The 26,751-nt window shown below is 40.9% G+C and overlaps 1 protein-coding gene across 4 annotated transcripts in view; it reads left to right on the top strand.

Moving 5' to 3' along the window:
• Positions 1 to 26,751, top strand: part of caska (calcium/calmodulin-dependent serine protein kinase a) — a 301,664-nt gene that overhangs the window by 37,896 nt on the left and 237,017 nt on the right. The window lies entirely within an intron of this gene.

Below are 26,751 nucleotides of genomic sequence, written 5' to 3'. Positions count from 1 at the left end.
TGGCGGTATGGCTCTCACCTCCCAGTTCCCGCTCGGCCTATCCCCTTACTCCTCTGGAACCTTCCCCTCCTTTGAGCGCCTTATCTTTTACCACCCCTCCAACCTTTCCCTCAAAATTCTTATCTGTCGACCCCCCCAAGACCTCCACACCTTCTTCCCCGACATCTCCACCCTCCTATCTTCCCTCTATCCTCTACTCCGAACGCCTCCTCATCCTAGGCGACTTCAACCTTCACTTCACCCCCACCTGCTCTATCTCTGCTGACTTCTCCTCCCTTATCTCCTCCCCCAACCTCTTTCTCCGCATCCACTCCACCACCCACATCCGCGGTCACCCCCTCGACCTGGTGATCATTCGGTGCCTCACTGTCTCAGACCTCACCATCATCGCCAAAACGATCTCGGACCATCATTTCATCTCCCTTAACTCCTCAATCCCTCTCCCCACTGCCAAGCAACCCATCTCCATCTCCTATTGCCCTTGGAAAAAAATCTCCACTCCCTATTGGATGCCTTGGAGTCATCTGATCTCCTTCCCCTCTGGGCTTTCACACGCAATGAGACTTAACCTCCTTGGTCACTCTTCTTCACAGCTCCCTCTCCTCTACTCTTGATTCCCTTGCTCCCCTCTTTTCCCGAACCGTGTCCTATTCACGTAAGTCACCATGGTACACGAGCCACCTCCACTCCCTTAAAGCTCAGGTGTGTGCCGCTGAACGCACTTGGCTTAAATCAAAATTAACGGTTCATCGGCAGATCTGGCTGGACCTTATCAAATCTTAGCGCTCCGCCCTCGCCTATGCTAAATCATTGTTCTACTCCGAGACAATCTTGACGACCAAGGACAACCCCTGGCTCCTCTTCTCCATCACCAACCAGCTCCTCCGCCCATCCTCTCACGCCTTGCCCATCCTCACCTCAACTGCCAACTGCGAGGCGATGCTGGACTTCGTCGAATCCCAATCCTCCCGACATGAAAGGCACTAAACAAATGTTATTTTGTTGTTGTTGTTGTTGTTAGGTGTATACTATAAACCACCAAAGAGTGGGAAGGAGATAGACGAGCAAATCTGCAAGCAGATTTCAGAAAGATGCAAAACCAATAGAGGAGTGATCATGGGGGACTTCAGTTATCCCAACACAGACTGGAACAATAACAGTGTAAAGAACAAGGAGGGGGAAGGATTCCTTAAGTGTGTGCGAGATCAGTGCGAGATCCTTTCTGGATCAGTATGTTTCCAGCCCAACGAGGAAGGAAGCAGTGCTGGATCTAGTTCTGGGGAATGAAGTGGGGCAAGTGGAGCAGGTTTCAGTAGGAGAGCATCTGAACAACAGTGATCACAACATTATTAGGTTTGGAATACTTATGGAAAGGCACGAGGAGCAATCAAAGATGAAGATACTCAACTGGAAGAGGGCTAATTTTAGTGAGTTGAATGGGTACTTTGCATCTGTCTTCACAAAAAAGTAGATGCAGCCAATGCTACAGTATCGGAGGAGAGGGTAGAGAAATTGAATAAGATAAGAATAAACCGAGAGGAGGTATTAAAAAGGTTGACGGTGCTCAAGGTAAATAAGTCACCCAGTCCGGACGGAATGCATCCTAGCTTACTGAGAGAAGTAAGGGTGGAAAAACGGAGGCTCTGGCCACAATCTTTCAATCCTCCTTGGACACCGGTGGTGCCAGAGGACTGGAGGGTTGGAAATGTTATTCCCCTGTACAAAGAGGGGCAAAAGGATAAACCTGGAAGCTGCAAGCAGCCAACACGAATTGTTAAAGGCAAATCATGTCTAACAAATCTGATAGAGTTTTTTGATGAAGTAACAAAGAGAGTAGATTAAGGTCGTGCAGTTGATGTAGTTTATATGAATTTTCAAAAGGTGTTTGATAAAGTCCCACATAAGAGACTTGTAAGCAAAATAGAAGCCCACAGTATTAAAGAGACAGTGGCAGCATGAATACAGAACTGGCTGGGAGACAGAAAGCAGAGAGTAGTAGTGAATGGTTGTTTTTCTGACTGGAGGCAAGTGTTCAGTGGTGACCCCCAGGGACCACTGCTGTTTTTGATCTATATAAATGACCTGGACTTGGGTATAGGGAGTACAATTTCCAAGTTTGCAGATGATACTAAGCTAGGGGAAAGTAGTAAACAGTGAGGAGGATAGTAGCACTGCAAATAGACATAGACAGACTGGTAACATGGGCAGACACGTGGCAGATGAAGTTTAATGTGGAGAAATATGAAGTGATGCATTTTGGGAGGAGGAATGAGGAGAGGCAATATAAGCTGATGGTACAATCGTAAAGGGGGTGAAGGAACAGAGAGTCCTGGGGGTTCATATAAGAAAATCTTTGAAGGTGGCAGGACAGGTAGATAAAGCTGTTAAAAAAACATACGGGATACTAGGCTTTATAAATAGGGGCATAGAATACAAAAGTCAGGAAGTTATGCTGAACCTTCATAAAACACTGGTTAGGGCTCAGCTACAGTACTGTGTTCAGTTCTGGGCACCACACTTTGGGAAGGATGTCAAGGCATTGGAGAGGGTGCAAAGTAGATTTACCAGGATGGTACTAGGAATGAGGGACTTCAGTTATCAGGAGAGGTTGGAGAAGCCAAGATGATTCTCCTTGGAGCAGAGAAGGTTAAGAGGAGACTTAATAGAAAATTATGAGGGGATTCAATAGAGTGAACAAGGAGAAACTATTTCCACTGGCGGGTGGGTCAGTAACCTTAGGATATCGATTTAAAATAGTTGTTATAAGAAACAGAGGAGGTGAGGAGAATTTTTTTATATACAGCTAGTTGTTTAGACTGGAATGCATTGCCTGAAAGAGTGGTGGAAGCCGATTCGATAACAGCTTATCGAGGGCCACGATGGGCCAAATGGCCTCCTTCTGTGCTGTATAATCCATGATTCTATGATTTCTCTCTCAATCTCCCCTCCCGGTGAATGACGTTTTCCAATGACTCTCCTCCCCCTCTCTCAGTTTCTCTCTCTCACTCAATTACTCTCTTCCTCTCTCAATCCCTATCCCCTCTTTCTCTCACCCCCCCCCCCCCATAAATTTTAATTTTTTGCTAAGAATGTCATCAGTGTTTTGTTTTAATTTGTAACAAATGTTAAAATCTGAGTAAAATTGAATGAGTTTACCATATTCTGTTCTAAGAATTTTAAGCGCATTAGAAAAATACATGGATGGCTACATTTCAAAAGAAAGGAAACTGGGTAATCTTCAATTAGAGAACTTGGTTTTTTAAAAAGCCTGCTTATAGGTTTTATTAAATTCTGGCCAATGTCAGCATTTAAACCTATTTAGATCGGCTGAATAGGTTACAGAGTCTTCAGAATAACCAGATATTTTATAATTATGAATGTTTGCAATTTTCACATTCATAATTATAAAATGTCTGGATATTCACAATTGCATTCTGGTTTGGATCTTGCTGACATTTTCCAAACATTGTTTTGCATAATTCCACTTTCAGATGGACCTATGATCTTTACAAGAAAAAATAAATGATTTGTATGTGTCCCATAATAAACCTGTCTGCTATGTATTCTTTATCTGAAAAGATACAGGAGGAATTTAAAGATCCACACAAAGGCCAACTGGTGGTGGTGTACAGTCAGGACAGAGTATAATAGTGCTATATTTAATGACCCCTTTTGTAATTGTCTGCATTGCACAACTAATCATTGGGTGAAGGAACTGTTTTGAACTCCAGTAAGATTAAATTTGAAGTTAAGAAAAATGCAAGTTTGCTGAAAGCAATGTGTGCTTGCATGACGTCATATAAGCTGAATGGGGTATAAGGTGGAGGAGGAGTATTTCTATGCTTAAGCTATTGGGGTGGTTTAATTATATATGATTTGACAAACTTCTTCTGTATTTGCCGAGGTACACACTACTAAAGTGTAAATGAAGCATAATTTTTCAATGTGATTTGTTGACACTAACGTTTTGTACAAATACTATAATAATACTATAATAATACAGTGGGAAAGTGTGTGTCTATACAGATGTCTGATTATAAAATTAGGTTTGTTGGGCAATGCTGGTTTAAAGAAGTCAGTGTTCTGAAGTAAGGAATTGTCAAATGTGTCAAATTTGCCAAGAAGGTGTTAAATGCTGCTTGTGCAGTTAAACTTTTTTAAAAAAAATCTTTGGTTTCCTTTGCAAAGCTTTCCATCGATATCAATGAGAAATATATATAAAAATTAATATTACAATATGAAGTAAGAAATTGGAAAAGTTTTGTTAAATGAGTGATATTTAATAGAAATAAACCTGTGTATTAACAAGCATTGTTGCTGGCAGTTGTTCATTTTGAAATCCTTAGTGTGGCCTGTGGTGGCCTTAGAGAGTGACTGAATCCTACAAGTTTCTATAAATACAATGCAGATACAAAAATATTTTTTTTTATTATTCATCCTTCATATTGTCTTACAAAATTGCACCCAGTTGCCCTGTTTTACAGTGGGAAAGTGTGTGTCTGTGTGTGTGTGTGTGCACATTTAAAAAAAAGCTTTAGGAGTGAAACCCCTTTAAAGCTTTTTTGAATGTGAGCATTCTATTCCTCTCTCTCTCTGTCTTTTTGATTTGGGAAATACACATTTGATTTTCCACATTGCTGAGGTCCCAGTGTATTGCTACCGGCTGCAGTGTTGTAAGAGCTGGAAAGGACAAGACTATTGAGATATTTAAAGGTAATAATAATAATAATAATCCTTGCATTTGATATAGCGCTTTTCACGTCGGGAGGACGTCCCAAAGCGCTTCGCAGAACACACTGTAAAGTGAATTGACTGTATATTTGTGGACGAACGCAGCAGCCAATTGCGCACAGCAATGTCCCACAAACAGTCGTAGATTGAAAATGACCAATTTTTTTTATTATTGTTTTTTGTTTTGGAGGGATTATTATTAGGCGTGTGGAGTAAGGAAACTTGCCCAAGGTTTCGCCCTGCCTGGAATTGAACTCAGGTCTCTCGCTTGCAAAGCGAGTGCTCTAACCACTGAGCTACAGGACTCCACAGGAGTAAGGATGAGGATCTTAAAGTTGATCCGCTGGGGGATGTTGCAGAGATGAGCCTGTGTAGCAGGGTTTGAGTGATGTACTCGAGGAACTTAACGGGGGCAAGAATGAGGGGTTTGGAGTTCTAGATGGTCTGAAGGCTATGGAGGGTAGAGCTGAGGAGGCCATTGAGCAAAGCATTGAGAAAGTTGAGTCTGGAAGCGACAAAAACATGGACAACAACAACAACAAATTGCATTTGTAAAGTGCCTTTCATGTTGGGAGAACGTCCCAGGGTACTGGACAGTCGTGGATTTGGACCCGAGCAGGGGATTGGGATCAGGAGGGGTGGAGGGCAGGGAGAGTAGGGGTAGGAGGGTGGTCAAATGTGTGGTGGAAGAAGAGGGTCTTGAGACGTGCCTTGAAGAAGGCAAGGGAGCGAGCAAGACAAAGGGAATGTGGGATGGAGTCCCAGAGAGTGGGGGCAGAGAGGCTGAAGGCCCAACCACTGATAGTGGAGTGGGCCATGAGAGTGACGTGGAGAAGGCCGAAGCATGCTTGAAGGCGAGGACGAGGATTTTGAACTCTATCCTCTGGGGGATGTGGAGCCAGTGGAGCCGGGCGAGTATGGGGGAGATGGATCCTGGTGCGGGCGAGGGCACGAGCAACAGAGTTCTGGATGATCTGCAGTTTGCGGAGGGAAGAGTTGGGAAGGCTGACAAGCAAGAAGTTGGCGTTGTCGAGCCTAGTTGTAAAAAATCAGTGGATGAGTGCGCGTGCAGTGATGGGTCAAGACTACATTTCCTGTGAATCAATGCTTCTTGATCCATCGCCGCATGAGCACCTACAGGCAAGCATTGGAATTGTGAGAAATGAAACTTTTCTACGCTTACATTGAATGATAAAGACTATGTTTCCCGCAATTCAATGTAGTCGGTTGGTAAGTGTGCATGTGTCGATGGGTCAGGATGTCAATTCCTGCGATTCAAAGCAAACTTAGTGCAGGGTAATGGAGGGTAGAGGAGCAGCCTGACGAGTTAGGAGGTGATTATTGATATGAGAAATGCAAAGAAATGGTTTTGATAGGAAACTGAATGGGACTCCGGTGAATGTACTACTCAGGCGATTATACGATTTATAAAGATAAGACTTGTGCGATTTTTAATGTATTAGTCTGGCAAATGTATTGGGCTTGGGGGAGCCACGACAAAATGCCTATCTGCACGTATTACTTCATTCTAGAGAGAAAAGAAAACCGTAGATCAGAGGTCTGTAATATAAATTAGAATGTTGTGAAAAGTAGATTGGAAAAATATTGTTTAGTTTCAGTACTTCCTGCCATCTTATAGGAAGTGTAAGCTGCTGAACTGATATTCCTTCATTTTTACTTTAGCTCCCCATTTCTTCTCTTCCACTCCATTCCCTTTTTTCCATTTCCTTACCACTGTCATGATATACATGTAATAATACAGTGTCTTTTTACCTATGTGAATGAAGGTCAACATCAGCTGTGTCTTTTTCCAAAAGCAATTTTTTTTGTGTGCAAACAAACATAAATATAAAATGCACAGTAGGGGAAGGGGACAAAGAGGACATACTTCATTTTTACAACTATATCTGCATGTGACCAGAGAGTGATTTGAAAAGGGATCAGACTGATTTGGACAGTGGTGAATTTTATTATCATAATAACAGAAAAGCGTTTGAAGCCTACAGGAAGGTAGAATGTTTAATAGACTGAATAATTGAGCTGGTTTATTGGCCATTATTGGCAGACTTGCATCTTAGGGTAATTGCTAGGACTTTTATTGGTTGGAGGAGTTTGGGAAATCACGTGCATTCCCTCAGTCACAATTAATTCCTTCCTTAAATGTTTGTGGCATCCTTCCTGTAAAAGGGAAGCCACTTCAATTATTCCCAGTAGGATTGGTCATTGCCTTGTCGTATCAGCCACCGCAAAGATATTTAGGAAACTGTTTGGCTGTTCTATTGCACCTCAAGACTATATTAATTGGAACATTTGTAATGTTCTGATTCTTTTTCTGAAAGAAAACAGATCACAATCACATGTTGCCTCCAATGGGGCATTCTTGTTCCATAAATGTCTTGAAAATAGCTTGCAGTGTAAAATCTCCCATTGTGTTACCATTTGTGATGGTCTGGAAGGAAAGTGTAACCTTTATTTTCAGAGAAAGGATCTTCATTGGTGTTATTGGTCTTTGACAAATGGGGAACATCCTTTAAATCAGGGTGGTCCAACTGGTGGACCTCACACTCACACTCTTGCTTTCTTCTCCGGTTCTTCCTCTGCTCCATGTCTTCCCTACCACCTTGAGCCCATTCCTTCCATGTCTCAGCATGCTTGGACTTAAATAAATCACTATTGGCTAGACTTGAATAAATTACCATTGGATAGCCTTCAATAAATTACCATCGGCTAGACTTGACTTGTGCGTGTAAGGAAGAAACAACCCAAGTAAGCAAAGAACCAGTAAATGGGTCAGAAGAGAAATTTCAATACATTGGTTCTATTACTACTGATATGTTGATTAAATACATGTTCTAAACCTTCTTACTAAATGATGTTTAGATGAGAAATATGAGGGGGTGATTTGGTGGGGAATAAATTAATCTGATATTACAGGTTCACATACTCCAAATCAGTAGGGCATGCAGCAAGGTAGTAATTGCATAACTGAGTGTTTTTTACTTGCAAGACAATAAAATATTCATGTTGACATAGGCTTCCAAGTTGATAGGACTGTTTTTGCGTACCTTACAAGCCTGTGCTTTCTGCTGATCCAATGGGTATTTGAACTGTAGTCAATTGGGTTGGATTATAGAGTAATCAGCCTTGTACTGCTGCTAATTATCAGTTCTGATTTGAAACCACATTTTGATGATGAAGATGTTTTATTTATTAATAGTCCATAAAGGGTTGGTTCAATTCTTTATTTTATATAATTTAATAATTGATAAAACATTACAGAAATTAATCAAGGAACTAGTCATTATCCAAATCTGTTTAAAATAGTAAACCTCCCCCTTCACCTTTGTAGGACTTTGAGACACCAGTGAAAGTTGGGATGGTAATCTGTTATCAGCACGGTCTGGAAATAGGATATGCTGTTTACCAAATGAAATAATCTGGGTAAAACAGAAATATTTCATGATAATGTCTGTGGGTTGAAGATTGGCATCACAATGGATTATGCTGAATCTTTTAACTTGAGAATTGGTCCTAGAACCATCAGAATTACCATTCAGTCAATCACACCTGTGCTGGCACCCTCAAGAAGAATCCTTTCAGCCCCAATAACTTTTATAGGTATCTGTCTAGTTCCCTCTATTTAAAGTCACTATGAATTTTGTCTCAACTGTCCCTCTCAGCAGGCATTCCATATCCTGACCACTTTGTTCTGGGAAAGTAAGTTGTCTCTGTATAATATATTTAAATCAATGTGGCTTGTGAGCCCAATTGACAGTTTCAAGATACAGGGGTCAAATATGAAGTTGAATGAAAAAAACATGTTTAATCCTTGTTCATAACAGTTAAACCTCTGATCCTGTACAATTACTATACTGATTCTTGTAGAAACTTGATATTGAAAAAGCTTCTAAATATACTTTGTAGTGCAAATCTATTCTGTACCAGTGTAATCAAGTTGCTAACTGAGTGAGCAAATATACAGAATGCAAAAAATCAACAACTTAATATTGTTCTGTACAATGAATGGCAATGGACTGAATCTTTTGATCTGCCTTTCTACCTCTTAGTGAAATGTGCAAGGGTCTATAATTATATAATTGAATATAAGCCTAATAACCATTTATATAGCACCTTTCACATTGGTAGAATGTTTCCAAAGTGCTTCACATAACTGACTGAAAGCCCAAGTACGAGTTGAGGGGAGGGGAAAAGTGGCCAAATCAGGCCACAGTTACATTTAGAATTTGAGCCTTAATGTCAACAAGACCGAGGCCATCTTGGTTGGCTCTTGTCAGCACCTCCACACCTTACAACAACAACAAGATTCCATTTATAGAGCGCCTTTCACGTCGGGAGGATGTCCCAAGGCGCTGTACAGTTGGGTCAGGACCCGATCAGGGGGGAAATGGTCAAGGTGAGCTTAACAATAGCCGGAGAGTGGAGGGGTGGGGTGATGGGATGTGATCGTAAGCATGGTCGAAAAGGAAGGTTTTAAGGCGAGACTTGAAAAAGGGGAGTGAGGGGGCAAGAGAGAGGGATTGAGGGAAAGTGTTCCAAAGTTTCAGGGCATGGTGGCTGAAAACACGACTTCCAATGGTGGAGCAGAGGGTGCAAGGGACAAGCAGGAGGCCAGTGCTAGTCGATCGGAGGCACCCATTAGTGGATTGGGGAGTGAGGAGGTCGGAGAGGTAAGGAGGTGCCAGGGAGTGAAGTGATTTGAACACGAATGTGAGGATCCTGAAGTCAATCTGTTCAGTGATGGGGAGCCAGTGGAACCTGGCCAGAACTCGTGAGGTGGGGGTACTGAGTTTGGTCCGGATAAGTATGCGTGCAGCAGAGTTCTGAATGAGCTGGGTGAGCTGCATTCATCATATCTAAGCTCGACTCCGCTAATTCCCTTGTTGTCAGCCTTTGGAACTCCATCCCACAGTCCCTTCGCCTTTCTCCCGCCCTTGCCTTCTTCAAGGCACATCTCAAGACCCTCCTCTTTAACCACACCTCCAGCCATCCTCATTGCACTCCATCCTTCCTAATCCCAACCCCCAGCTCGGGTCAAAATTCCTAACTCTCCAGCGCCTTGGGATGTCCTCCTGATCTTAAAGGCCCTATACAAATGTAATTTGTTGTTGTTGAATAACTGATCATAACCAAATTCTCAGAATACTCTACCACACAAGAGCATTGTTTTCTAATTTTCACACCAATTCTCCAAAACACAGTTATGTAAAATAGGATTACATAGTAGTTGCATAGATAATTGTATCAAACTCTTTGAATTAACTTCTTTCCAAAAATATGCTGGCAACTATTGTTAATTTTACTCCAAAGTCATCCTGGAGGTAAATAACAATCCAAAGACGCTGTTTTCCACCGTCCATCACCTCCTCTGTGCATGCCCTCAAGCTCCCTCTCTCCTCGTGTCAAACGCCAAGTGTGAAGAGGTCCTAGACTTCTTCATTTGCCTCAAAAATTGAAAACATCCGCTTGGCTGCATTGTCCTCCCTCCCCCCCCATGCCCCCTTTCACCCCAGTCAGACCATCCACACAGCCTTCTCCCTCCGCCACGGCTCCTGCCACTCCCCCCTCCTTACACTCCTTTGCCCCCATTTCTCCCTCCTCCCTCTCAACCACAATCACCCGGACGTTCACCACCTGCTGCCTCGACCCCCTCCCCACCCAGCTGCTGGTCATTCAACTCTCCCTTCTCTCCCCTGCTGGCCGACATGGTCAATCAGTCTCTCTCCTCAGGCTCTGTTCCACTCCCCCTGAAAACCGCTGTTATCACACACCTCCTCAAAGAAACCCACCCTCGATCCCGAGTAAGTACAGTATAATGTGATTGGTAAAGAATGCTGGAGACAAATTGATTTGGGTCAAATTAATTGGGCTGGGATTTTGGTTAAACTTTAATAACCATACACCACAAAGTTCTTATCAGTTATCATTTATGATGCATCAGTGAACAGTAAGTAGTTAGTTTGCACTGGATGTGTAACAGCTGAGGTGGCAGATGTGACATAGTTAATATCTATTAAGTTAAATTAATACAATGCAATCCAACTTTTACAATGCAACTGGGTATAGTTGCGGTATTGTGATACAATTTATGTTAAACTGTATTACGCTTAATTTTGAATGCTGTTACAACAGGTGAAAATGAAATTAGCAGCTACGCACAGAAGCAACACCCAAATAAAAGCTTGAATATTGACACAGCTTTTTTAAAGTCACAATTTTTAAGTAAAACCTGAAAATCACAATGATGGATCCTAATTTTATACCCTTCATTTTTATTGCACTTTGTGATGCAGTAATCATTGCACATTAACAGAAATGTGAGTAGGCAACTACAGTTACGCTGTTCAATTACATTGCTTTGGAAGGAGGAAAACAAAGCAGAGGTAAACGCAGAAAGTAATGTTTTGGTACCTGGAAATTTGCATAGAGCTCTGTTCAAAGGTTTCTTATGGCCATTGAAGTTTCTGTTGATTGGAATGAGCTCGCTATTATGTCACCCTTTTCAAACAATACCTTAAATATTTATTGCTACAGTGCCACTAACATAGTTCTTAGTGTGACAGAGACTCCAGGCGATATTGTACATGACATGAACATTAACATGAACCTTTCTAGAGTATAGTATTTGAAGGATTTTAGCTGGTTAGTATTTGAAAGAGCACCTGCCAAATTTTGATTTTTAGTTTCTTACAGTTGCCTAGTTTACTTATGAATTATTTTAGCTAAACATGATGTCAAGAATTAATTAATTAAATAATGGACAAAAACATACTGCTTTAGTTAATCGGGCATTTCTGGTGTTGTATTGAAGCCACTATTAACATAATGAGGTCTAATTTGCAGCGGAGGCTGGTGAACTTTTTGACAGGTGAGGCAATCTTGAGTTTGCCTAACTAAGACATCTGCTTACTATGGTAATACGCCCTTTGCGCATGCACAATATTAGTCACTTTCATGCTCACTCACCGCTTCAATTCAGCTGGTCCCATGTTGGGTCTCGCTCTCCTGCCGGGCCTGCCTGGACTGGTCTCACAATTCTCACTGCGAGAAATTATTTTTTGTTTTGGTCAGCCGGGTGTCTGACACATGCGGAAACCCATCACCATGCTTAAAAGTATCCAAACCAAACTGAGATTTCTATGCATCCCGCCTACACATGGAAATCGCTGGAAGCATGCGTCCTGCTTACCTGTTCGCCCCCTCCTCTCAGCAGGCTCCAGCCTGCTTCATGTCCCCAGCTTGCCCACCCCACCATTGGCGGTGGAGTCTTCAGCCTCTCCGCCCCCACCCCTGGAACTCCATCCCACAGTCCCTCTACCTCACCCCCTCCCTTGCCTCCTTCAAGACCCATCTCAAGTCCCTTCTCTTCGACCATGCCTTTGGTCACCCTCCTACCCCTACCGTCCCCGCCCTCCACCCCTCCTGATCCCAACCATTAGCTTGGGTGCCGATCGCTGACTGTTCAGCACCTTGGGACGTCTTCCTGACGTGAAAGGAGCTATATAAATGTAATTTGTTTTTGTTGTTACCTAATTCCGGAAAGTGTTAGGCACAGGTTGGCAAGAACCAATGCTTAGTGACCTCAGAGTGTGTGTTGGGGTACTGCTGGAGTCCAGCCAGCTAAAACTGCATAGCTTGCCATTGATAGCACTGCCTGGCAAGCTTTCCCATTGCTTGGCCAACTAGGATCACCCTACCCATTAGGGCTTGCAGTGTTAACAGGAGCTGAGTGGGATGATTCCCTGCCTCCAGTCACTGGTATGCCCTTTCAGGTCCTGCCGATGAACCAGTCATGAGCAGTGCCCTGGAATCCTGCTGATCCGCTTGTCTTAGGAACTGGACTACTGAGACCTCCACATAGGGCTGGCTCGATTCCGACATTCCGTTGCCAGCCAGTTCAGCTCCAAGGAGACATCGCTCACCCCCTCTCTTGCCTCCTTCAAGGCTCCTCTCAAGACCTTCCACTTTGACTGTGCCTTCGGCCACCCTCCATCCTCTTGTGGAGTCCTGTAGCTCAGTGGTTAGAGCAATCGCTTTGCAAGCGAGAGACCTGAGTTCAATTCCAGGCAGGGCGAAACCTTGGGCAAGTTTCCTTACTCCACACGCCTAATAATAATCCCTCCAAAACCAAAAACAATAATAAATTGGTCATTTTCAATCTACGACTGTTTGTGGGACATTGCTGTGCGCAATTGGCTGCCGCGTTCGCCCACAAATATACAGTCAATATACAGTGTGTTCTGTGAAGCGCTTTGGGACGTCCTCCCGACGTGAAAAGCGCTATATCAAATGCAAGGATTATTATTATTATTATTATTGATTCCAATCCCCTTAAGTGTCGAGCCTTGGGATGTCCTTTCGACGTGAAAGGAAATTTTGTGTTGTTTCAAGAGCTTCAAAAAATTGCTCTCAGTTTCATCAAAATTATACACTGAGATTAAAGGTACATTCATTGAAACACAACCAAACACTTCCTTTTTGGGTGTTGCAAATGATAGTAGACTACTATACTGGACTTATACAAAGCTTTAGGCTTTATATCTGTTATCTTGTGTCTTTTGTGGTGTGGAAGAGGGGATAATGCTGCAAGATCTAAACCGGGCAAAAAGTGTTGCACTGCATCCATCATTCTTTGAAGGGCTGCAAACCTGTGAAATCTCATGAGCTCAATTATGTGTAAATCACATTTTGAGGAAGAAGCAACACCGCTTAAAACCATATTATATTTTGTTAGTTTTTTCATTGTTCATGATGCTGCTTTTTTGGAAGTTATTTCCCATTAGTCAAAAGAAAAATCATCTGCATGCAACATGGAAAATAATGACCTTTTTGACATTGGCTAATGAAAGGTGTGTTATGTGAAAATTAATTAAGTATATGCTGTGCCCTCCTCCATTTAATGCTTCGTTCACAAATCCTGCATTCATCGCAAAAATTGTTTTAAAAAAATTTCTATCATGAAGATTTCTATTGTGACGTAAAATTGGGTAAGAGAGTTCCTTATTTGTTCACCTTTAATAATTGGAGAAAACGTCAAGGATAATAATAAATAAATAATAATCCTTGCATTTGATATAGCACCTTACCACGTCTTCGAGACAACAACAGCAGCAACAACAAAATTATATTTGTATAGCGCCTTTCACGTCAGGAGGACGTCCCAAGGCGCTGGACAGACAGAGCTTCGGACCCAAGCTGGGGGTCCGGGAGGGTAGAGGGTAGGGGGCGAAGCAGGGAGATCGAAAGCACGGTCGAAGAGGAGGGTTTTGAGATGGGTCTTGAAGGAGGCAAGGGAGGGGCTGAGGCGGAGGGACTTCAGGATGGAGTTCCAGTGGGTGGGGGTAGAGGGCAGAAGGCCAGCCCGCCAATAGTGGGGCGAGCGAGGCACGGGACGTGAAGCAGACCAATATTCACTGAGCAAATGGAGTGGTTAGAACAGAGTGGTTTGAGGAGGTTGCAGAAGTAGGGTGGCTTTGAAAGTACCCCCTCAATTCAATGGAGGACTAACAAATTCAATGGAAGACAATATCATTTGCATATAGAATTATAAATCAAGAGCCTTTCGAAATGGTTCTAATTAGAAAATTCCATCCCATCAGCAAAATGTAGGCAAATTTCTATTCACAACATTTATTTTTTGTCATTGATTGGCAAATTGGTGGATAAATCCCACATTTGTTTGCATATCACCAAACTAGCCTTGAAATATTGGTAATACAATACAATAATTTATTACTGTATCACTTCCTGGGACATTTGTTCTTTCAGAAATAGAATGCAATTCTGTCAGCCAGAGGTTTGAATCATCACCATGTTATTCGCCAGTAAATTCATATAAATGGTGACATTGATTTCTATAATTAAAGGGCTTCAGACTAAGAAAAATAGACCAGTAAGTCTACGGTTTGGTAGATCTTTAACTGCCATTACCCCACAATTAAAGTAAAGGTGACTGATGTAAACATCTTCACATCTGTCTGCTGAGCAATTCAAATTACAATTTCTAATGAATAATTGAGGGAATTAAAAACAATACATCTTACCCTTGCAAAGAACCAATTTTTTTTCTAACTCATGTAAAATTGAGGTAACTACTGTTGCCCTTCAGCAAAAATAAAGGCAACTGATAAGAGCTTATAGTTTGTTGTGTAGTTAAAATTTCTATTTAATAATTGACGGCATTAGAATCAATAGAGCTTTTAGTTACAGACAACTGAGTTTTTTTCAACTCGCATGAATTGAGGCTGTGCTAGAGATTATAGCATGGAACCTATTATACATATTATCCGATACATAAATTGGGAAATAATAATAATAATAATCCTTGCATTTGATATAGCGCTTTTCACATCTTCCAGATGTCTCAAAGTGCTTCACAGAATAGACTGTAAAGTGAATTGACTGTATATTTGTGAAACGTTGTAACTTTTTTTCAGATTTTATCCATTTGTATAGCGCATTTCACATCGGGAGAATGTCCCAAGGCATTGGACAGTTTGGGATTTGGACCCGAGCGGGGGTGGGGTGGGCTAGGATCAGGGAGGGTAAGAGTGTCGACGAAGGGACGGTCGAAGAGAAAAGTCTTGAGACATGCCTTGAAAGAGGTAAGGGAGGAAGTGAGGTGAAGGGAATGTGGGATGGAGTTCGAAATGGTGGGGGCAGAGACGCATAAGGCCCAAACGCCAATGGTTGATATGGGGTTAACAGGTCGCAGAGATAGGAAGGAGTAAGACTGTGGAAGGCCTTGAAGGTGAGGAAAAGGATTTTGAATTCTATCCTCTGGGGGATGGGGAACCAATGGAGCTGGGTGGGGGTGTTGGGGCCATGGAGCCTGGTGCAGGACAGGACATGAGCTGCAGAGTTCTGGATGATCTACAACTTGTGGAGGGAAGAGTTGGGAAGAATTCAGTTATGTTTCTGCTGTTAAGTGTTGAATAATATCTGTGTGTTAGAAGTGGATGGTGAACAATGAAGTTACTAGGAGGGCTACTGATATCTGTAGAGATCAATGACTAAATTCTGAATACCTTCCTCTTCACTGGGCCTATGTTTACCTCCCCCCGGCTCAGCATCGTGCTCCGCCATTGGCAAGCGCTCTGGGACACTACCCTGCGTGAGGGGGCTATATAAATACAAGTTGTTGTTAGAGAGAAGAGGGGGGAAAAGAATGTTTATGGTTCAAATAAAATATCTGACATCCACTTGTTGGATTTCTATTTTATACGCAAGACAAAACCATGGATTTCTCTTCTCCAGAGAACACACACAATCAAGGCTTCTACTTCTAGCTGTGACTGGGGCACAAATTATAGTTTTAGCTGAAAAGAAAACTCCCATGTGTCCTGATAGTGTTTTTGAGAATTGGCATGTACTGTTTTTGTGCTGACAATACCAACTTGCAGACAGTCTCTCTGGAATGTGTGTATTTGGTTTTGAAAGTGCACTCGTCATACTCTTGAAGTTGCTTAACGTGGGTATGAACCAGTGAAGGTCAGTTCATGATGTGTTATGCTGAAGGTTTACCTAGTGATGGCTAAGAAGGAGGAAAGCTGAAAACCTGAATAATGCTTGTCCATTTCTTCACTTTCCAATTGCAAAGTACGTTAGCCAGTTGACTGGAAGCAGCTTGCTACCTTTTAATAAATGTAATACTCTTGTATGGGCTCAATAGTCACTGCTGGAAGTAGAACCCAAAATAAAATCTGCTGGCTTCAGTCTTGTGAATCACTGTAGAATGGTAGTATCCATTGTATCAAGTGGGAGCTTTATCTAATTTATCTTGTCTACTGGGATGAATGGTTAGAAAAAGTTTACGGGTTATAATTCCAGATAAAGATGACAATAATATAATAATATAAGCTTTGCATTTGATATAGCACTTTTCACGTCTTCTCAACTTCTCAAAGCGCTTCACAGAATAGACTGTAAAGTGAATTGACCGTATATTTGTGGGCGATAAAATGTTGTATGAAGCATGATCGTTACACAACAACAATTTCCACTCATTTATGTGCGTGTGGAAATGGAGTATACATGATGACTGTTGTCAGAGAATGCAATAGCTGAATAATCGTTGCCTGAGAATATTGAGCGTATAGGCTTCATAGACTGAAGGCCTTTTTTCATTTCATGTTCTTGTGTATCGTGTACACAAGCTGGATTGCATTTATATACTGTTGTACCCAATTCAGATTCTAGATCAATAATTTTTTCCAGCTACTTCGTCATATGCTTGTTGAACCCTTTTTAAGGCTGCAGTTAAATTTGTAATTCAACACTCTGCTCTGTAGGATTGTCGCGGTGTTGTTATTAACCTCAACATTGAGAGGGGAAAAATGACCAGTATTATTCCTTCTGATCATGTTCTTGTAATGCCTGATGGAAGTGCTAGGTGTGGATGTTCTGCAGGACAGGACAAGATCAGGCTAATGGTAGAATGACTCCCCTTCCCCTGCCCAGTCAAATATTATATTAACATGATTTCTCATGCTGCTTTCATATTGTTGCTTCAAAGTCTTAATATATAGTTTCAAAGGCTTAAGATGAAGCAATAAACTGGAGGTGCTACAGCATTTTGAGTTTTGCATCATTTCCAAACTTTGGAAGAAGGCCTTTGGCAAAATTACCTTCTGAACATCTGACATCATGGCATAAGTGCCATGTAATTTTAAGACTGCATAGCTTGCCCTGTCTGGCAAACTTCTTGCTGCTTGTTCTGCAAGGACCATTAGAGCTTTGGCTTGCAGGGTTAACAGGGGCTTTATGGGAACAATCCTTTGCACTCATTCTGCCTCTAAAAGACCTGCCGCTAGGCAAGACCTGCTGACCTTTCATCAGCAATGCACTGGAAAATATTGGCCCATCTGGCTCAGGAAGGGGACCACCAAGACAGAGAATTGTCTCAATTCCTACATTCCATTGCCAAGCACATTATAATTGGAGTCAGCTCAGCTCCCAAGAAAACCCATGCAGGGAGGATAGTCACACGTTTTATTTGACACCCAACAAAGTCAGGTTTGAGCCCTTACCAGGTCGATTGCAGGTATCTACACAGTTCAGCATTGAAATATGTAAGAGCATTGCCATCATCCTGCAGTCCACAGCTCGGACATGCATCCCTACCCAATGAGCAATGGTTTCAAAGTCGGGAGCCTGAGCAGCAGCTGCTTACTTCTCTGCATACCAATGAAGGTAAATGCCAAGCTCTGAATATATAAGTGTGTTTTCACAAACCCAGACTCAGGTTATACCTTCCAGCAGCTGTCGTCCCAAGCCTTATCCTCATCAACTATTCGACTGACATCTGCCTTCAATGTGATGTTTGTGTTATCAGATGCCTGCAGAGGCGGGCTTGCTTTGGGATTCAGATTGCTAATTTAAAAACAAAGTCAATCTGTCTTGTGTATGAATTGGGACCAGTTGGGTGAGATACAGAAATAATGCCATCTGTGAGTTTCTACCTTCAGGTAAGCGGAGGCGAGAGGAAGGAAACAAATCTAACAAGCAGAGAAAATGGAAATTATTGGTCTAGTTTTAAATCATGTAAATTACTTTGCTCTTTCCCCAGTGAGAAAAATCTTTTTTTGTTTAGATTGTTTATTGTTGTCCATTGAGTTCTTTGTTTTACTTCAAAGTTTCTGTTCTCTTAAATTAGAAATAAGGATAGTGGTTATTCTATGCACATACTGGGTTATTACAAAGCAGACTAAGTAAACGTTGCCTTTCTTTACCGGCTTCATGTTGACTTTTCAAGTGTCCAAGTAAGTCGTATATATGTAAACAGCTAAGGATTTGGTTTGTTTTTGTGGAAATATCAAGACGGGCTGTTTTAGTGATGGATGAGTCAATATTAATTTGCCTTGCAACCATTAAGTGTAGCAGCTGTGCTTCCCCTATTGTCTAGTGTTTAAAGGCATGACCCATTGCATTGCAATACTGCCAACCAAAGTGTTGTGGGTTAAAATCCTGGTCAATGCTAAGTTAGCACATCAGTAGGGACACAGCACCCATGGCACTACAATTTGGCCTCAGCTTTCCTGCTTTAGGGAGCAGAAAATTGACTAGGATTCTCACTTCTAATTATTAACTTGAGATTCCTGCTAAAAGGTGTGCACATTTGGACATTGTCACTTTTCCCCCTTGTCCCATCTTTCTCAGCAACCCCCTGTCTTCTTCCCTCCACCACCACCGCTCAGGTTCCCAGTCAGCTGTGTGACGTTTAGTGAGATGTTCTCCGGATGTGAACAAAGGAGCTTATATAAATATAAATTGATATAGCACACAATCAGGCTCACCTTGGAGTTTTGATCTCTTTTCCAACCCCCTATCCCCAACACACACACAAACTGTACCTAACTGAGCTGAATCAAGGAGTCAAAATGCCTTCAGCTATAAAAATACTGATTATTTCCTGTACAAATGGCATAGAGCTTCCATACACCAGTGCATTTCAAAATGTCTTTTTATGCAAATTGTAAATGGAAAATATTTAATCCTACAAATATATCTTTGAATTTATAGTGTTTCTAGTGTGAACAGCAATAATTAAAAAACTGAAATGTTTTTATAATCTGATATTAATGTAAACCTTTTGTTAAGTCTTGAATTCAGCACTACTGTTAGAAGTCAGAATATCCCATTGAAGGATTTGAATTGTATTTTATGTTGAAATAATCTTACAATTCAGTGGTACGTTTGTGCATAAAAGGTGTAAGAACTGTTTTGAATCCAGATTGTGACTTAATCTTGTATCATCTATATATGCCAGCAAAATATTCAGAACAATGCAACTATGCTAGTTCGCTTTCTTTACATTTTTATACACAATATCTCTGTTAAAGTACGACTAAGATAAAACAACAATTCTCTCAATAGCTTACTTCAATTTTCTGCATAAAATAATCACATAATTTAGTATTCTAAAAGGCAGATTACATTCTAGTATTATAAAAGGCAGATTAAATGTTTAACCTTATTATTCTGTCACTTTAAAATAGCTTAATGCTATTTTTAACTAATGCAAGCATTTCATTGTGATTTTATTTGAGAAATCTTGTACATGTCCACTTAAAAGACCTGTTGGATAAAGTATTTTAATCCTGTACAAGATCTGCTTTGCTACAAAGGACACAAGTTCAACATTACAGTTATCTGTGTGTGCCTATTCAACAATGCTGATATCAGTGTAGAAATAGTCTGATCTGTTCAATGTCCCCTTTACGTTTGAGAGTCTTCTTCTGCTCTTCTGTTTTTGATTTATCAAATGTGCTTTTACAATCCAGCTTTTCCTTTGCCTTCACAATCTGGAACACCAGTATAAGATTGCTCCTTAAGCTATTCGTAAATATAAACATTCCTAACATGTTTATATTACATTACTGATCTTACATAATTTGTCGAACTGTACTACCTATATATCAATCTAGTTGCCTCAGCAAATCCAGATTTTTTTCTGCCTTTATAAATAAATTCTGGAGGTATGTTCAGTTCCTTAGTAACAGTGATCAAAATTAGTTAATGATTTGTTATGACATTAGCCAGAAGTGTATCTTTAGGTCAAAGGCCGTTAAACATGCTGCATTTCGCAAGATCGTAAGAAAGTCACAAATGAAGACCTGTCGGCACCTTGTTCTTATCCTATTTATTTTTATCCATGACTGCATCAAGCTAATATTCTGGTATCCTGGCCATTGTCACCTTTTCTGTAACCAGTTCCAACCACTGTCATTTTGTGTTTTTGCATCAGTAAAAACATTTGACAAGGTCAGCTACCTAAAGATTCAAGACTTATTTGCTAGGTTAGTTAATACTGCTTTGATATCGTAGTAGATCTATTTCATCATCATGGTTATAGTAAGTGTATATGCTTTCCTAGTTTGCATTACAGAATATATGTGGACTCTATTCAGAAATCTTACAGATTAGTGTAAAATGCAAGACTAGAAGACCTGAACAAAAGCAAACATCATGAAATGTGACCTTTCATTTCAAACAAAGGTATTTTTAAAAAATATTGCAGAAGAGTTTGGCCTCCAATCAACTCATCTCTGCAGTAAGGTTGAGGAGGGGGGGTCATTTATGTGAATAATTAATCCTTTTAACCCTAATTGGCACTCGATGTTGACGTTACAATGTGCAACACCGCAGACTTTCACATGCAATTATTTTTTAAAACCTGTTCTTGTTACTGTGAATACTATATGCATTTTAGCGAAACAAATTAGATCTTCTGGGCCACCAATCCAAAAGATCAGCCTGAAACTTTGTGCTGTTCAAAATGCCTGACTGCACATTGAAGCAAACTAACAAGAAAATAACTGTTAAATGGTTCATGAATGAATGGGTATAAAGAATGCTTTTTTTAGTGGGAAACCAAATATTTGCTAATAGAAAAATAGTGAGGCCCGGGCTGTCTTCTAAACTTGGTTTAACTGCAACTGATCCACGGTCTGTTTTTTTTAAAAAAATCTTTCATTGTGTAGTTATTAGACTAAGGACAGGTATATGTCTTCTTTTCCCAATATTCCCCACTATCAATTGTTTTGCTTCTCTGTCGCTATACTTCTATCTTCAGTCAGGCTGTGAGCCTTAAATAAATTGAAAATTCTGCCTGTCAGATGAACTGCACAATATTTTTGATAAATATGGGTCAGTTATTGTTACCAAAGTAGACAGCTATGTGCAGGACATTGGAATTGAAAGGCAGTGATCAGATTACAAAGGTTGCTTTCTCCTATCTCAAACAATAGCAACTTGCACTTATAAGGCCACCGTGCAAAGTGGTAATCAAAGTGATTTAGGTTAAAAAATGTTCCATAGAATGGAGATAAGGTGGCAAAACCTGTCAGTGGTAGGGCAGAGGGGGTTAGCAGAGCAAGGAGAGTAGGACTACAGGAGATCAGAGGTAGGGTGGGGCAGGACTATGAAGGCATTTGAAAGTTGGAACAAGTCTTGAATTCAATTCTTATTGGGGAATCGGGACCCAGTGGTGCCTGGCGAAGTTGAGGTTGATGGGCTTGCAGCGCTTGGTGCAAGAAAAGATGCAGGCTGTGGAGTTTAGGATTATTTGCATTTTGTGGAAGATTGAATAGGGAAGACTATATAAAATAAAAATATAAAAAAAATAGGAGGACATTGGAGGAAAACAGTCTGAAGGCGATGAAGTGATGAGTATTTCAGCTGCATTGGGAAAAGGTAGGCAACAAGACCGCAATGTTTTGAAAATGAAGTAAAGAAGATCTAGTTACCGATTAGGTGAAAAACTTAAAGTAGAGCTGAGGATTGAACAAAACATCGGGGTTGTGCATTAAGTCAAGTGCTGGAGTGAGCAGCCAGATGGGCTGGTGGGAACTGGGCAGAGCATCTTTGATTTTATTAGCATTCAATTGAAGGAAGCTAAGGCTTATGTAGGACTTAATACCTGTCAGGTCAGCAGTGGTTATAGTCAAGAGTGGAGGCAGCAAAGTAGAGTAGAGTGTCATCTACATATATTAGAAGTGGACACTCATACTTGAGTGATGTTGCTAAGGGAGAGCAGTAGCCAAGGAAAATAAGATCAAGTGGAAATCCTGAGAAATGCCATGGGTTTTGGTGCGGGATAGAAAATTAAGTTGTTTCTTTTTCTACTAAAAACTTCATTTATAAACTAGGAGGGTAACAAAAGTGAATATCTTGGGTAACAATACGAATACAATAAAATAGATAGATAGCGGTATGTTTTCTATGACAAATGCCATGAATTTGAAAGAAATCTGTTACAAATGGATTTTTTTGCATTTCTACTGTTAATATAATTAATACTATACTAATTGATATTCAGCGTTTCAAAAGTGGCGAAAAGTTTGGCGTTCCAAGAGTTCCCTTTGAATGCAGCAGAACATTCTGACAATTGTGTATATTAACACCATCTCTGAAACCACCTTTGGTACTGCAGTGGATCTGAGTATGTACTATAGCTGGTTGTAAACTCATGATTACTGACAACTTACAAAAAAATTAATTGAACATTTAATCAATTTCTGTGTGGAGGGCTGAATACTATATTCAAAATGGCACAGACACCTGGAATTACACAAGGTTGCCTAAATAGTCACCTATGATGCTGACTAGAATGTGAAAGGCACTATATAAATGCAATATGTTGATGTTGTTGCAGAACCAATTCATCATTCTGACAACCAGAACACCAATTTAGTAATATGTTGAGATTTACCCAATCTGAGAATTGTAGATTTGACAAGGTCTATTTACCATTGGCAGTTTAAAGTCTACTGGCCCATTGTGCACTCTGATGTATTGTATACCAGAGAAAAACATTCAATTGGAATGACATTACTCTAGCTGTTTTCTGTAATGCTGACAATTAATCAGATATTTTGTGTATTGAGTACTTGCACATTGGTGCAGTAAACGTGAAATCATATCAGTAAACGTGTTCAATCATATTTTGAGTGGCGAGGCTTGGATTCTGGGCTACGGACACACTGAGGTAATTTCAAATATTTTAACACGTTTCCGCAACAACGGACCTCTTCTGCTACAAACAGCCCTTCGGGTACCAATCTTTACACAGAGTGCGCTAGGCCCCAGGCCTCTCACGCTGTTTGCTCGAAGCCGCTATGATGGCCGGAGTGGCTCCTATCACGCATGCGCAGCGTGGTCAATTTTGAGATCACGGAAGCAGCATGTGCGGGAAATCAACTTTACTGTGGGGTAAACCGCGATGCGACACACTACTGTACTGCGATGAATTCTGGGTAAGTGCTGTACTATTCAAATTAAAATATTTAGTATTTTAAACATAATTACATTTTCAGGAAATACATACCTATAGTTTTAATCTGGGTTGTTTCACTCGTTTGTGTAAATTTCAAACATTTTTGTAAATCCTGTGAGGAAGCCAAGAAACAACATATCTCATTTTCTGTCTGTCCCTCAGATAGAAAGCACTCTATCCAGATGACCTTTATGAAGGAGGGCAGTTGTTTTGCCGCGCTTGCTGTCACACAACTGACCATGTTCGCAAGTGCACCAGTGAAATTGTAGGTTAGCAGCAAAATACGTCTCTCAATAGCACCAACTAAGCTTCCGCAATTACCCGCAAAAGTTAGCAAGCCCAGCTGCAATCTTCCGCAGGACGCACAAAGAACTCTGCATTTTTTTTGCAAAGGTTTCTGCAGTTTTCTATTGGCAATAATTCTATTGGATTATTTTTTTAATTCAGTTTTGAAGTCTTAGATAAAAACTAAGCAGACCTTTGAATATGTCTTAGACTGTATGGTTTTTGGGTCAATGATGATTATTCTTAGTTGCTAAGATAATATTATTAGCTGCTACCCAAGTGAAATAATGTCCCAATGAATTACACCATTGTAGATGAATTGTTTTTATTAATAATAATCTTTACTGTTAATATAGTATCTTTTACATCAGGAGGATGTGTCAAAGTGCTTCACAGGATCTACAGTAAAGTGTAGTGACTCTATTTGTAGGTCAACACAGCAGCCAATTTGTGGACAACAATGTCCCACAAACGGGCATGAAGTGAATGATCAATTTTATCTGGGGGATTATTGGCCAGGAATGTAGATCAGCAGTAATTGAAGACCCAAGCATCCCTTCCATCCAAGATTCCATATAATACTTGCCCAAGTCAGCGCCATATAATGCTTATCTAGTTCAGTAAATGAATTACTCATGTGAAAAAGCCATCAGTTTTAAAATCAATCCATTATATGTCTGTACAGGATTGGCACATAGGCTGCAATGTGTTAGAAGGTAATAAATCATCAAGTAACTGAAAACATTTTTGATCACCATACATTTCATCTCAGCATCGGGATGTTTTGATGGCTCAAAACAAAATGCAACTTGTTCCTAAAACATACATATGAAGTATTTTTTGGAGGGTGGAGAAAATTATTTTGTATTCTGCTTAAAGTTGATGCTTACTAGAAAATTAGAAACCAAAACATAGTGAAACCAGTGTCACCTTCACAGTGAATATTTTACTTGAATTAAGAGTTGGATTTAATGTTTTCACACCTTTGCTTAATCCTTTTGTTTGCCTAAACTAAAACAAAATGTGATTTGTAATCAAGACATCAAAAGGTGTTGTAACATTGTACGATCGTTTTGTCCAGTTGCAACTAATTATTTCCAGGGCAGCTTTCTCATCTTTAGAGTTTTAGGAAGGTTCTACAAGTGGAAAATAATGGAAGCATCCTTCGGGAGTTATGTCTTTAAATACCACCATACCTTTGGCTGCTACAGCACAGCGTGTTTTTTTTTCTCTAGATAATCAGCTTGAGACCTCTAGCATCTGTCGTGGAGGATCTGTGTCTATATACAGTGTGGTTAATACCTGTGGTTACTGATAATCTTGACTGTGGTATCAAATGACTTCGAAATTTTAAAAAGACCAACTGGAACAATTACAAATGATTTACTTACTGAAAGACTTGACATGTTTGAGAGTTAGAAATAATAAAAACTTGCACTTGTATAAGGCCTTTCACATAAAATTGAACATCTCATTGTGCTGCTTTACATAATATAATTGATTAGAAATGAAGTGAGTGTTACACAGACAAATCTGACAGCTCATTAGCAACACCCACACCAGCAACATCCCACAAACAATACCAAAGTCAATTATGCAAATAATCAGTTTGCAAAAATACAAGTTTAATGTTGCCTTGGGACACCCTCATGATGTGAAAGGCGCTATACAAATGTAATTTGTTGTTGCCTCTTTCATTTGTTTTTCACTTACAAATAAGGATTTAGGTTATTCACATGAGGGAGGGGTACGGATGTGGAAATGTTGTCTGTCATTCAAATGTTAAAATTTTAAATCTTTCTATTTTTTATCCTCCCACAATAAGTGGATCACAACAAAAAAATTACAAAGGAAAAGAAAAGTCTAGGATTAGGGTTACTTTCCTTTGACCTCCTCTACTACTTCTTTTGTTAATGTGATATTTTCGTAACATATTATGAGTAAATTCATCTTTATTCTTTAAATGATTTTTAATCTCCACAAACTCCACTTCCTTTATCAGTTAACTCTTTGAATTATAGAATGCATTAGAAATAGTTTTCTAGAACAGTATGCTGAGGAACCAACCAGGGAACAACAACAACAACAAGATTACATTTGTATAGCGTCTTTCACGTTGGGAGGACCTCCCAAGGCGCTGGACAAAGTACAGCATTTCAGACCTGAGCTGGGGTTGTGGGGGTAAGGGAGGGAGGGGAGGGAAAGGGGGATGGCCGATGGCATGTTCGAAGAGGAGGGTCTTGAGGCGGGACTTTAAGGAGGCTAAGGAGAGGGCGAGGCGGAGTGACTGGGGGATGGAATTCCAGAGGTTGGGGGCAGAGTGGCTGAAGGCTCTCCCACCAATGGTGGTTCGGGGGACGTGGAGCAGGTCAGAGCCGGCTGAGCGGAGGGAGCGGACAGGTTGGTAGGGGATTAGGAAGTCACAGAGGTAGAGTGGGGCGAGGCCATGGAGGGCTTTGTATGTGAGGACCAGGATCTTGAACTGGATCCTCTGAAGGATAGGGAGCCAGTGGAGTCGGGTGAGAGTGGGGGAGATGGGGTCATGGAGTTTGGTGCGGGAGAGGACACGGGCTGCAGAGTTCTTGATTATCTGCAGCCTGTGGAGGGAGGAGTTGGGAAGGCCGACAAGCAGGGTGTGTGCATAGTCGAGCCTGGAGGTGATGAAGGCATGAACAAGAGTTTCAGCGGCCTGAGGGGTGAGGTAGTGGCGGAGTCGGGCAATGTTACGGAGGTGAGGGAAGGCAGAGCGGGTCATGGCTTGAATGTGGGGGAGAAAAGACAGTTGAGGGTCAAACAAGACACCTAGGTTCCTGACTGGCTTGGTGAGTTGCAGTGTGCAACCATGGAGGTTGAACAGGTTATCCTAGATCTTGTTTTGTGTAATGAAATAGGGCTAATCAGCAATCTGGAAGTTAAGGCTCCTCTAGGGCAGAGTGACCATA

Source organism: Callorhinchus milii, unplaced genomic scaffold (genome assembly GCF_018977255.1).
Source record: "Callorhinchus milii isolate IMCB2004 unplaced genomic scaffold, IMCB_Cmil_1.0 Scaffold4, whole genome shotgun sequence".
NCBI classification, from domain to species: Eukaryota; Metazoa; Chordata; class Chondrichthyes; order Chimaeriformes; family Callorhinchidae; genus Callorhinchus; species Callorhinchus milii.
This window is presented reverse-complemented; position numbering and strand designations above follow the sequence as displayed.